Source organism: Oncorhynchus mykiss, chromosome 8 (genome assembly GCF_057628025.1).
Source record: "Oncorhynchus mykiss isolate SJ-2025 chromosome 8, ASM5762802v1, whole genome shotgun sequence".
In the NCBI taxonomy this organism is placed as follows: domain Eukaryota; kingdom Metazoa; phylum Chordata; class Actinopteri; order Salmoniformes; family Salmonidae; genus Oncorhynchus; species Oncorhynchus mykiss.
Genome location: NC_143029.1, coordinates 1,024,350 through 1,035,153, shown reverse-complemented (window position 1 = coordinate 1,035,153; position 10,804 = coordinate 1,024,350).

Here is a 10,804-nt window from a genome sequence, read left to right as displayed (position 1 = left end):
GTAAAGGCCAGCCCTGGTTAAGGTCAGCTGTAATAAAGTCCAGCCCTGGTTAAGAACAGCCCTGGTTAAGGTCAGCCATAATAAAGGCCAGCCCCGGTTAAGGCCAGCCCTGGTTAAGACCAATCCTGGTTAAGGTCAGCCGTAATAAAGGCCAGCCCTGGTTAAGGCCAGCCGTAATAAAGTCCAGCCCTGGTTAAGGTCAGCCGTAACAAAGGCCAGCCCTAATTAAGACCAGCCCTGGTTAAGGTCAGCCCTAATAAAGGCCAGCACTGGTTAAGAACAGCCCTGGTTAACGTCAGCCGTAATAAAGGCCAGCCCTGGTTAAGGCCAGCCCTGGTTAAGGTCAGCCGTAATAAAGGCCAGCCCTGATTAAGACCATCCCTGGTTAAGGTCAGCCGTAATAAAGGCCAGCCCGGTTTAAGAACAGCCCTGGTTAAGATCAGCCGTAATAAAGGCCAGCCCCGGTTAAGACCAGCCCTGGTTAAGACCAGCCCTGGTTAAGGTCAGCCGTAATAAAGGCCAGCCCTGGTTAAGGCCAGCCGTAATAAAGTCCAGCTCTGGTTAAGGTCAGCCGTAACAAAGGCCAGACCTGGTGAAGGTCAGCCCTGGTTATGGTCAGCCCTGGTTAAGGTCAGCCGTAATAAAGGCCAGGCCTGGTTAAGACCAGCCTGGTTAAGGTCAGCCGTAATAAAGGCCAGCCCTGGTTAAGACCAGCTCTGGTTATGGTCAGCCGTAATAAGACCAGCCCTGGTTAAGGTCAGCCCTGGTTAAGACCAGCCCTGGTTAAGGTCAGCCATAATAAAGGCCAGCCTTGGTTAAGACCAGCCCTGGTTAAGTTCAGCCGTAATAAAGGCCAGCCCTGGTTAACGTCAGCTCTGGTTAAGACCAGCCCTGGTTAAGGTCAGCCGTAATAAAAGCCAGCCCTGGTTAAGGCCAGCCCTGGTTAAGGTCAGCCGTAATAAAGGCCAGCCCTGGTTAACGTCAGCTCTGGTTAAGACCAGCCCTGGTTAAGGTCAGCCGTAATAAAGGCCAGCCCTGGTTAAGACCAGCCCTGGTTAAGGTCAGCCGTAATGAAGGCCAGCCTTGGTTGAGACCAGCCCTGGTTAAGGTCAGCAGTAATAAAGGCCAGCCCTGGTTAAGACCAGCCCTGGTTAAGGTCAGCCGTAATAAAGGCCAGCCCAGGTTATGGTCAGCCGTAATAAAGGTCAGCCCTGGTAAAGGCCAGCCCTGGTTAAGTTCAGCTGTAATAAAGGCCAGCCCTGGTTAAGAACAGCCCTGGTTAAGGTCAGCCGTTATAAAGGCCAGCCCTGGTTAACGTCAGCTCTGGTTAATACCAGCCCTGGTTAAGGTCAGCTGTAATAAAGGCCAGCCCTGGTTAAGACCAGCCCTGGTTAAGGTCAGCCGTAATAATGACCAGCCCTGGTTAAGGTCAGCGCTGGTTAAGACCAGCCCTGATTAAGGTCAGCCGTAAATTAAGGCCAGCCCTGGTTAAGACCAGCCCTGGTTAAGGTCAGCCGTAATAAAGGCCAGCCCTGGTTAAGGTCAGCCGCAATAAAGGCCAGCCCTGGTTAACGTCATCCGTAATAAAGGCCAGCCCTGGTTAAGATCAGCTCTGGTTAAGACCAGCCCTTGTTAAGGTCAGCCGTAATGAAGGCCAGCCCTGGTTAAGACCAGCCCTGGTTAAAGTCAGCCGTAATAATGACCAGCCCTGGTTAAGGTCAGCCCTGGTTAAGACCAGCCCTGGTTAAGGTCAGCCGTAAATTAAGGCCAGCCCTGGTTAAGACCAGCCCTGTTTAAGGTCAGCCGTAATAAAGGCCAGCCCTGATTAAGACAACCTGGTTAAGGTCAGCCGTAATAAAGGCCAGCCCTGGTTAAGAACAGCCCTGGTTAAGGTGTGCTGTAATGAAGGCCAGCTCTGGTTGAGGTCAGCCGTAATAAAGGTCAGCCCTGGTAAAGGCCAGCCCTGGTTAAGGTCAGCTGTAATAAAGTCCAGCCCTGGTTAAGAACAGCCCTGGTTAAGGTCAGCCATAATAAAGGCCAGCCCCGTTTAAGGCCAGCCCTGGTTAAGACCAATCCTGGTTAAGGTCAGCCGTAATAAAGGCCAGCCCTGGTTAAGGCCAGCCGTAATAAAGTCCAGCCCTGGTTAAGGTCAGCCGTAACAAAGGCCAGCCCTAATTAAGACCAGCCCTGGTTAAGGTCAGCCCTAATAAAGGCCAGCACTGGTTAAGAACAGCCCTGGTTAACGTCAGCCGTAATAAAGGCCAGCCCTGGTTAAGGCCAGCCCTGGTTAAGGTCAGCCGTAATAAAGGCCAGCCCTGATTAAGACCATCCCTGGTTAAGGTCAGCCGTAATAAAGGCCAGCCCGGTTTAAGAACAGCCCTGGTTAAGGTCAGCCGTAATAAAGGCCAGCCCTGGTTAAGGCCAGCCGTAATAAAGTCCAGCTCTGGTTAAGGTCAGCCGTAACAAAGGCCAGACCTGGTGAAGGTCAGCCCTGGTTATGGTCAGCCCTGGTTAAGGTCAGCCGTAATAAAGGCCAGGCCTGGTTAAGACCAGCCTGGTTAAGGTCAGCCGTAATAAAGGCCAGCCCTGGTTAAGACCAGCCCTGGTTAAGGTCATCCGTAATAAAGACCAGCCCTGGTTAAGGTCAGCCCTGGTTAAGACCAGCCCTGGTTAAGGTCAGCCGTAATAAAGGCCATTCCTGGTTAAGACCAGCCCTGGTTAAGGTGAGCCGGAATAAAGGTCAGCCCTGGTTAAGGTCAGCCGTAATAAAGGTCATCCCTGTTAAAGGCCAGCCCTGGTTAAGGTCAGCTGTAATAAAGGCCATTACTGGTTAAGAACAGCCCTAGTTAACGTCAGCCGTGATAAAGGCCAGCCCTGGTTAAGACCAGCCCTGGTTAAGGTCAGCCATAATAAAGGCCAGCCCTGATTAAGACCAGCCCTGGTTAAGGTCAGCCGTAATAAAGGCCAGCCCTGGTTAACACCAGCCCTGGTTAAGGTCAGCCGTAATAAAGGCCATCCCTTATTAAGACCAGCCCTGGTTAAGGTCAGCCGTAACAAAGGCCAGACCTGGTGAAGGTCAGCCCTGGTTATGGTCAGCCCTGGTTAAGGTCAGCCGTAATAAAGGCCAGGCCTGGTTAAGACCAGCCTGGTTAAGGTCAGCCGTAATAAAGGCCAGCCCTGGTTAAGACCAGCCCTGGTTAAGGTCATCCGTAATAAAGACCAGCCCTGGTTAAGGTCAGCCCTGGTTAAGACCAGCCCTGGTTAAGGTCAGCCGTAATAAAGGCCATTCCTGGTTAAGACCAGCCCTGGTTAAGGTGAGCCGGAATAAAGGTCAGCCCTGGTTAAGGTCAGCCGTAATAAAGGTCATCCCTGTTAAAGGCCAGCCCTGGTTAAGGTCAGCTGTAATAAAGGCCATTACTGGTTAAGAACAGCCCTGGTTAACGTCAGCCGTGATAAAGGCCAGCCCTGGTTAAGACCAGCCCTGGTTAAGGTCAGCCATAATAAAGGCCAGCCCTGATTAAGACCAGCCCTGGTTAAGGTCAGCCGTAATAAAGGCCAGCCCTGGTTAACACCAGCCCTGGTTAAGGTCAGCCGTAATAAAGGCCATCCCTTATTAAGACCAGCCCTGGTTAAGGTCAGCCGTAACAAAGGCCAGACCTGGTGAAGGTCAGCCCTGGTTATGGTCAGCCCTGGTTAAGGTCAGCCGTAATGAAGGCCAGGCCTGGTTAAGACCAGCCTGGTTAAGGTCAGCCGTAATAAAGGCCAGCCTTGATTAAGACCAGCCCTGGTTAAGTTCAGCCGTAATAAAGACCAGCCCTGGTTAAGACCAGCCCTGGTTATGGTCAGCCGTAATAAGACCAGCCCTGGTTAAGGTCAGCCCTGGTTAAGATCAGCCCTGGTTAAGGTCAGCCATAATAAAGGCCAGCCTTGGTTAAGACCAGCCCTGGTTAAGTTCAGCCGTAATAAAGGCCAGCCCTGGTTAACGTCAGCTCTGGTTAAGACCAGCCCTGGTTAAGGTCAGCCGTAATAAAAGCCAGCCCTGGTTAAGGCCAGCCCTGGTTAAGGTCAGCCGTAATAAAGGCCAGCCCTGGTTAACGTCAGCTCTGGTTAAGACCAGCCCTGGTTAAGGTCAGCCGTAATGAAGGCCAGCCTTGGTTGAGACCAGCCCTGGTTAAGGTCAGCAGTAATAAAGGCCAGCCCTGGTTAAGACCAGCCCTGGTTAAGGTCAGCCGTAATAAAGGCCAGCCCAGGTTATGGTCAGCCGTAATAAAGGTCAGCCCTGGTAAAGGCCAGCCCTGGTTAAGTTCAGCTGTAATAAAGGCCAGCCCTGGTTAAGAACAGCCCTGGTTAAGGTCAGCCGTTATAAAGGCCAGCCCTGGTTAACGTCAGCTCTGGTTAATACCAGCCCTGGTTAAGGTCAGCTGTAATAAAGGCCAGCCCTGGTTAAGACCAGCCCTGGTTAAGGTCAGCCGTAATAATGACCAGCCCTGGTTAAGGTCAGCGCTGGTTAAGACCAGCCCTGATTAAGGTCAGCCGTAAATTAAGGCCAGCCCTGGTTAAGACCAGCCCTGGTTAAGGTCAGCCGTAATAAAGGCCAGCCCTGGTTAAGGTCAGCCGCAATAAAGGCCAGCCCTGGTTAACGTCATCCGTAATAAAGGCCAGCCCTGGTTAAGATCAGCTCTGGTTAAGACCAGCCCTTGTTAAGGTCAGCCGTAATGAAGGCCAGCCCTGGTTAAGACCAGCCCTGGTTAAAGTCAGCCGTAATAATGACCAGCCCTGGTTAAGGTCAGCCCTGGTTAAGACCAGCCCTGGTTAAGGTCAGCCGTAAATTAAGGCCAGCCCTGGTTAAGACCAGCCCTGTTTAAGGTCAGCCGTAATAAAGGCCAGCCCTGATTAAGACAACCTGGTTAAGGTCAGCCGTAATAAAGGCCAGCCCTGGTTAAGAACAGCCCTGGTTAAGGTGTGCTGTAATGAAGGCCAGCTCTGGTTGAGGTCAGCCGTAATAAAGGTCAGCCCTGGTAAAGGCCAGCCCTGGTTAAGGTCAGCTGTAATAAAGTCCAGCCCTGGTTAAGAACAGCCCTGGTTAAGGTCAGCCATAATAAAGGCCAGCCCCGTTTAAGGCCAGCCCTGGTTAAGACCAATCCTGGTTAAGGTCAGCCGTAATAAAGGCCAGCCCTGGTTAAGGCCAGCCGTAATAAAGTCCAGCCCTGGTTAAGGTCAGCCGTAACAAAGGCCAGCCCTAATTAAGACCAGCCCTGGTTAAGGCCAGCCCTGGTTAAGGTCAGCCGTAATAAAGGCCAGCCCTGATTAAGACCATCCCTGGTTAAGGCCAGCCGTAATAAAGTCCAGCCCTGGTTAAGGTCAGCCGTAACAAAGGCCAGCCCTAATAAAGGCCAGCCCTGGTTAAGGCCAGCCCTGGTTAAGGTCAGCCGTAATAAAGGCCAGCCCTGATTAAGACCATCCCTGGTTAAGGTCAGCCGTAATAAAGGCCAGCCCGGTTTAAGAACAGCCCTGGTTAAGGTCAGCCGTAATAAAGGCCAGCCCTGGTTAAGGCCAGCCGTAATAAAGTCCAGCTCTGGTTAAGGTCAGCCGTAACAAAGGCCAGACCTGGTGAAGGTCAGCCCTGGTTATGGTCAGCCCTGGTTAAGGTCAGCCGTAATAAAGGCCAGGCCTGGTTAAGACCAGCCTGGTTAAGGTCAGCCGTAATAAAGGCCAGCCCTGGTTAAGACCAGCCCTGGTTAAGGTCATCCGTAATAAAGACCAGCCCTGGTTAAGGTCAGCCCTGGTTAAGACCAGCCCTGGTTAAGGTCAGCCGTAATAAAGGCCATTCCTGGTTAAGACCAGCCCTGGTTAAGGTGAGCCGGAATAAAGGTCAGCCCTGGTTAAGGTCAGCCGTAATAAAGGTCATCCCTGTTAAAGGCCAGCCCTGGTTAAGGTCAGCTGTAATAAAGGCCATTACTGGTTAAGAACAGCCCTGGTTAACGTCAGCCGTGATAAAGGCCAGCCCTGGTTAAGACCAGCCCTGGTTAAGGTCAGCCATAATAAAGGCCAGCCCTGATTAAGACCAGCCCTGGTTAAGGTCAGCCGTAATAAAGGCCAGCCCTGGTTAACACCAGCCCTGGTTAAGGTCAGCCGTAATAAAGGCCATCCCTTATTAAGACCAGCCCTGGTTAAGGTCAGCCGTAACAAAGGCCAGACCTGGTGAAGGTCAGCCCTGGTTATGGTCAGCCCTGGTTAAGGTCAGCCGTAATAAAGGCCAGGCCTGGTTAAGACCAGCCTGGTTAAGGTCAGCCGTAATAAAGGCCAGCCTTGATTAAGACCAGCCCTGGTTAAGTTCAGCCGTAATAAAGACCAGCCCTGGTTAAGACCAGCCCTGGTTATGGTCAGCCGTAATAAGACCAGCCCTGGTTAAGGTCAGCCCTGGTTAAGATCAGCCCTGGTTAAGGTCAGCCATAATAAAGGCCAGCCTTGGTTAAGACCAGCCCTGGTTAAGTTCAGCCGTAATAAAGGCCAGCCCTGGTTAACGTCAGCTCTGGTTAAGACCAGCCCTGGTTAAGGTCAGCCGTAATAAAAGCCAGCCCTGGTTAAGGCCAGCCCTGGTTAAGGTCAGCCGTAATAAAGGCCAGCCCTGGTTAACGTCAGCTCTGGTTAAGACCAGCCCTGGTTAAGGTCAGCCGTAATGAAGGCCAGCCTTGGTTGAGACCAGCCCTGGTTAAGGTCAGCAGTAATAAAGGCCAGCCCTGGTTAAGACCAGCCCTGGTTAAGGTCAGCCGTAATAAAGGCCAGCCCAGGTTATGGTCAGCCGTAATAAAGGTCAGCCCTGGTAAAGGCCAGCCCTGGTTAAGTTCAGCTGTAATAAAGGCCAGCCCTGGTTAAGACCAGCCCTGGTTAAGGTCAGCCGTAATAATGACCAGCCCTGGTTAAGGTCAGCGCTGGTTAAGACCAGCCCTGATTAAGGTCAGCCGTAAATTAAGGCCAGCCCTGGTTAAGACCAGCCCTGGTTAAGGTCAGCCGTAATAAAGGCCAGCCCTGGTTAAGATCAGCCGCAATAAAGGCCAGCCCTGGTTAACGTCATCCGTAATAAAGGCCAGCCCTGGTTAAGATCAGCTCTGGTTAAGACCAGCCCTTGTTAAGGTCAGCCGTAATGAAAGCCAGCCCTGGTTAAGACCAGCCCTGGTTAAAGTCAGCCGTAATAATGACCAGCCCTGGTTAAGGTCAGCCCTGGTTAAGACCAGCCCTGGTTAAGGTCAGCCGTAAATTAAGGCCAGCCCCTGTTAAGACGAGCCCTGTTTAAGGTCAGCCGTAATAAAGGCCAGCCCTGATTAAGACCATCCCTGGTTAAGGCCAGCCGTAATAAAGTCCAGCCCTGGTTAAGGTCAGCCGTAACAAAGGCCAGCCCTAATAAAGGCCAGCCCTGGTTAAGGCCAGCCCTGGTTAAGGTCAGCCGTAATAAAGGCCAGCCCTGATTAAGACCATCCCTGGTTAAGGTCAGCCGTAATAAAGGCCAGCCCGGTTTAAGAACAGCCCTGGTTAAGGTCAGCCGTAATAAAGGCCAGCCCTGGTTAAGGCCAGCCGTAATAAAGTCCAGCTCTGGTTAAGGTCAGCCGTAACAAAGGCCAGACCTGGTGAAGGTCAGCCCTGGTTATGGTCAGCCCTGGTTAAGGTCAGCCGTAATAAAGGCCAGGCCTGGTTAAGACCAGCCTGGTTAAGGTCAGCCGTAATAAAGGCCAGCCCTGGTTAAGACCAGCCCTGGTTAAGGTCATCCGTAATAAAGACCAGCCCTGGTTAAGGTCAGCCCTGGTTAAGACCAGCCCTGGTTAAGGTCAGCCGTAATAAAGGCCATTCCTGGTTAAGACCAGCCCTGGTTAAGGTGAGCCGGAATAAAGGTCAGCCCTGGTTAAGGTCAGCCGTAATAAAGGTCATCCCTGTTAAAGGCCAGCCCTGGTTAAGGTCAGCTGTAATAAAGGCCATTACTGGTTAAGAACAGCCCTAGTTAACGTCAGCCGTGATAAAGGCCAGCCCTGGTTAAGACCAGCCCTGGTTAAGGTCAGCCATAATAAAGGCCAGCCCTGATTAAGACCAGCCCTGGTTAAGGTCAGCCGTAATAAAGGCCAGCCCTGGTTAACACCAGCCCTGGTTAAGGTCAGCCGTAATAAAGGCCATCCCTTATTAAGACCAGCCCTGGTTAAGGTCAGCCGTAACAAAGGCCAGACCTGGTGAAGGTCAGCCCTGGTTATGGTCAGCCCTGGTTAAGGTCAGCCGTAATAAAGGCCAGGCCTGGTTAAGACCAGCCTGGTTAAGGTCAGCCGTAATAAAGGCCAGCCCTGGTTAAGACCAGCCCTGGTTAAGGTCATCCGTAATAAAGACCAGCCCTGGTTAAGGTCAGCCCTGGTTAAGACCAGCCCTGGTTAAGGTCAGCCGTAATAAAGGCCATTCCTGGTTAAGACCAGCCCTGGTTAAGGTGAGCCGGAATAAAGGTCAGCCCTGGTTAAGGTCAGCCGTAATAAAGGTCATCCCTGTTAAAGGCCAGCCCTGGTTAAGGTCAGCTGTAATAAAGGCCATTACTGGTTAAGAACAGCCCTGGTTAACGTCAGCCGTGATAAAGGCCAGCCCTGGTTAAGACCAGCCCTGGTTAAGGTCAGCCATAATAAAGGCCAGCCCTGATTAAGACCAGCCCTGGTTAAGGTCAGCCGTAATAAAGGCCAGCCCTGGTTAACACCAGCCCTGGTTAAGGTCAGCCGTAATAAAGGCCATCCCTTATTAAGACCAGCCCTGGTTAAGGTCAGCCGTAACAAAGGCCAGACCTGGTGAAGGTCAGCCCTGGTTATGGTCAGCCCTGGTTAAGGTCAGCCGTAATAAAGGCCAGGCCTGGTTAAGACCAGCCTGGTTAAGGTCAGCCGTAATAAAGGCCAGCCTTGATTAAGACCAGCCCTGGTTAAGTTCAGCCGTAATAAAGACCAGCCCTGGTTAAGACCAGCCCTGGTTATGGTCAGCCGTAATAAGACCAGCCCTGGTTAAGGTCAGCCCTGGTTAAGATCAGCCCTGGTTAAGGTCAGCCATAATAAAGGCCAGCCTTGGTTAAGACCAGCCCTGGTTAAGTTCAGCCGTAATAAAGGCCAGCCCTGGTTAACGTCAGCTCTGGTTAAGACCAGCCCTGGTTAAGGTCAGCCGTAATAAAAGCCAGCCCTGGTTAAGGCCAGCCCTGGTTAAGGTCAGCCGTAATAAAGGCCAGCCCTGGTTAACGTCAGCTCTGGTTAAGACCAGCCCTGGTTAAGGTCAGCCGTAATGAAGGCCAGCCTTGGTTGAGACCAGCCCTGGTTAAGGTCAGCAGTAATAAAGGCCAGCCCTGGTTAAGACCAGCCCTGGTTAAGGTCAGCCGTAATAAAGGCCAGCCCAGGTTATGGTCAGCCGTAATAAAGGTCAGCCCTGGTAAAGGCCAGCCCTGGTTAAGTTCAGCTGTAATAAAGGCCAGCCCTGGTTAAGAACAGCCCTGGTTAAGGTCAGCCGTTATAAAGGCCAGCCCTGGTTAACGTCAGCTCTGGTTAATACCAGCCCTGGTTAAGGTCAGCTGTAATAAAGGCCAGCCCTGGTTAAGACCAGCCCTGGTTAAGGTCAGCCATAATAATGACCAGCCCTGGTTAAGGTCAGCGCTGGTTAAGACCAGCCCTGATTAAGGTCAGCCGTAAATTAAGGCCAGCCCTGGTTAAGACCAGCCCTGGTTAAGGTCAGCCGTAATAAAGGCCAGCCCTGGTTAAGATCAGCCGCAATAAAGGCCAGCCCTGGTTAACGTCATCCGTAATAAAGGCCAGCCCTGGTTAAGATCAGCTCTGGTTAAGACCAGCCCTTGTTAAGGTCAGCCGTAATGAAAGCCAGCCCTGGTTAAGACCAGCCCTGGTTAAAGTCAGCCGTAATAATGACCAGCCCTGGTTAAGGTCAGCCCTGGTTAAGACCAGCCCTGGTTAAGGTCAGCCGTAAATTAAGGCCAGCCCCTGTTAAGACGAGCCCTGTTTAAGGTCAGCCGTAATAAAGGCCAGCCCTGATTAAGACAACCTGGTTAAGGTAAGCCGTAATAAAGGCCAGCCCTGGTTAAGAACAGCCCTGGTTAAGGTGTGCTGTAATGAAGGCCAGCTCTGGTTGAGGTCAGCCGTAATAAAGGTCAGCCCTGGTAAAGGCCAGCCCTGGTTAAGGTCAGCTGTAATAAAGTCCAGCCCTGGTTAAGAACAGCCCTGGTTAAGGTCAGCCATAATAAAGGCCAGCCCCGGTTAAGGCCAGCCCTGGTTAAGACCAATCCTGGTTAAGGTCAGCCGTAATAAAGGCCAGCCCTGGTTAAGGCAAGCCGTAATAAAGTCCAGCCCTGGTTAAGGTCAGCCGTAACAAAGGCCAGCCCTGATTAAGACCAGCCCTGGTTAAGGTCAGCCCTAATAAAGGCCAGCACTGGTTAAGAACAGCCCTGGTTAACGTCAGCCGTAATAAAGGCCAGCCCTGGTTAAGGCCAGCCCTGGTTAAGGTCAGCCGTAATAAAGGCCAGCCCTGATTAAGACCATCCCTGGTTAAGGTCAGCCGTAATAAAGGCCAGCCCTGTTTAAGAACAGCCCTGGTTAAGATCAGCCGTAATAAAGGCCAGCCCCGGTTAAGACCAGCCCTGGTTAAGACCAGCCCTGGTTAAGGTCAGCCGTAATAAAGGCCAGCCCTGGTTAAGGCCAGCCGTAATAAAGTCCAGCTCTGGTTAAGGTCAGCCGTAACAAAGGCCAGACCTGGTGAAGGTCAGCCCTGGTTATGGTCAGCCCTGGTTAAGGTCAGCCGT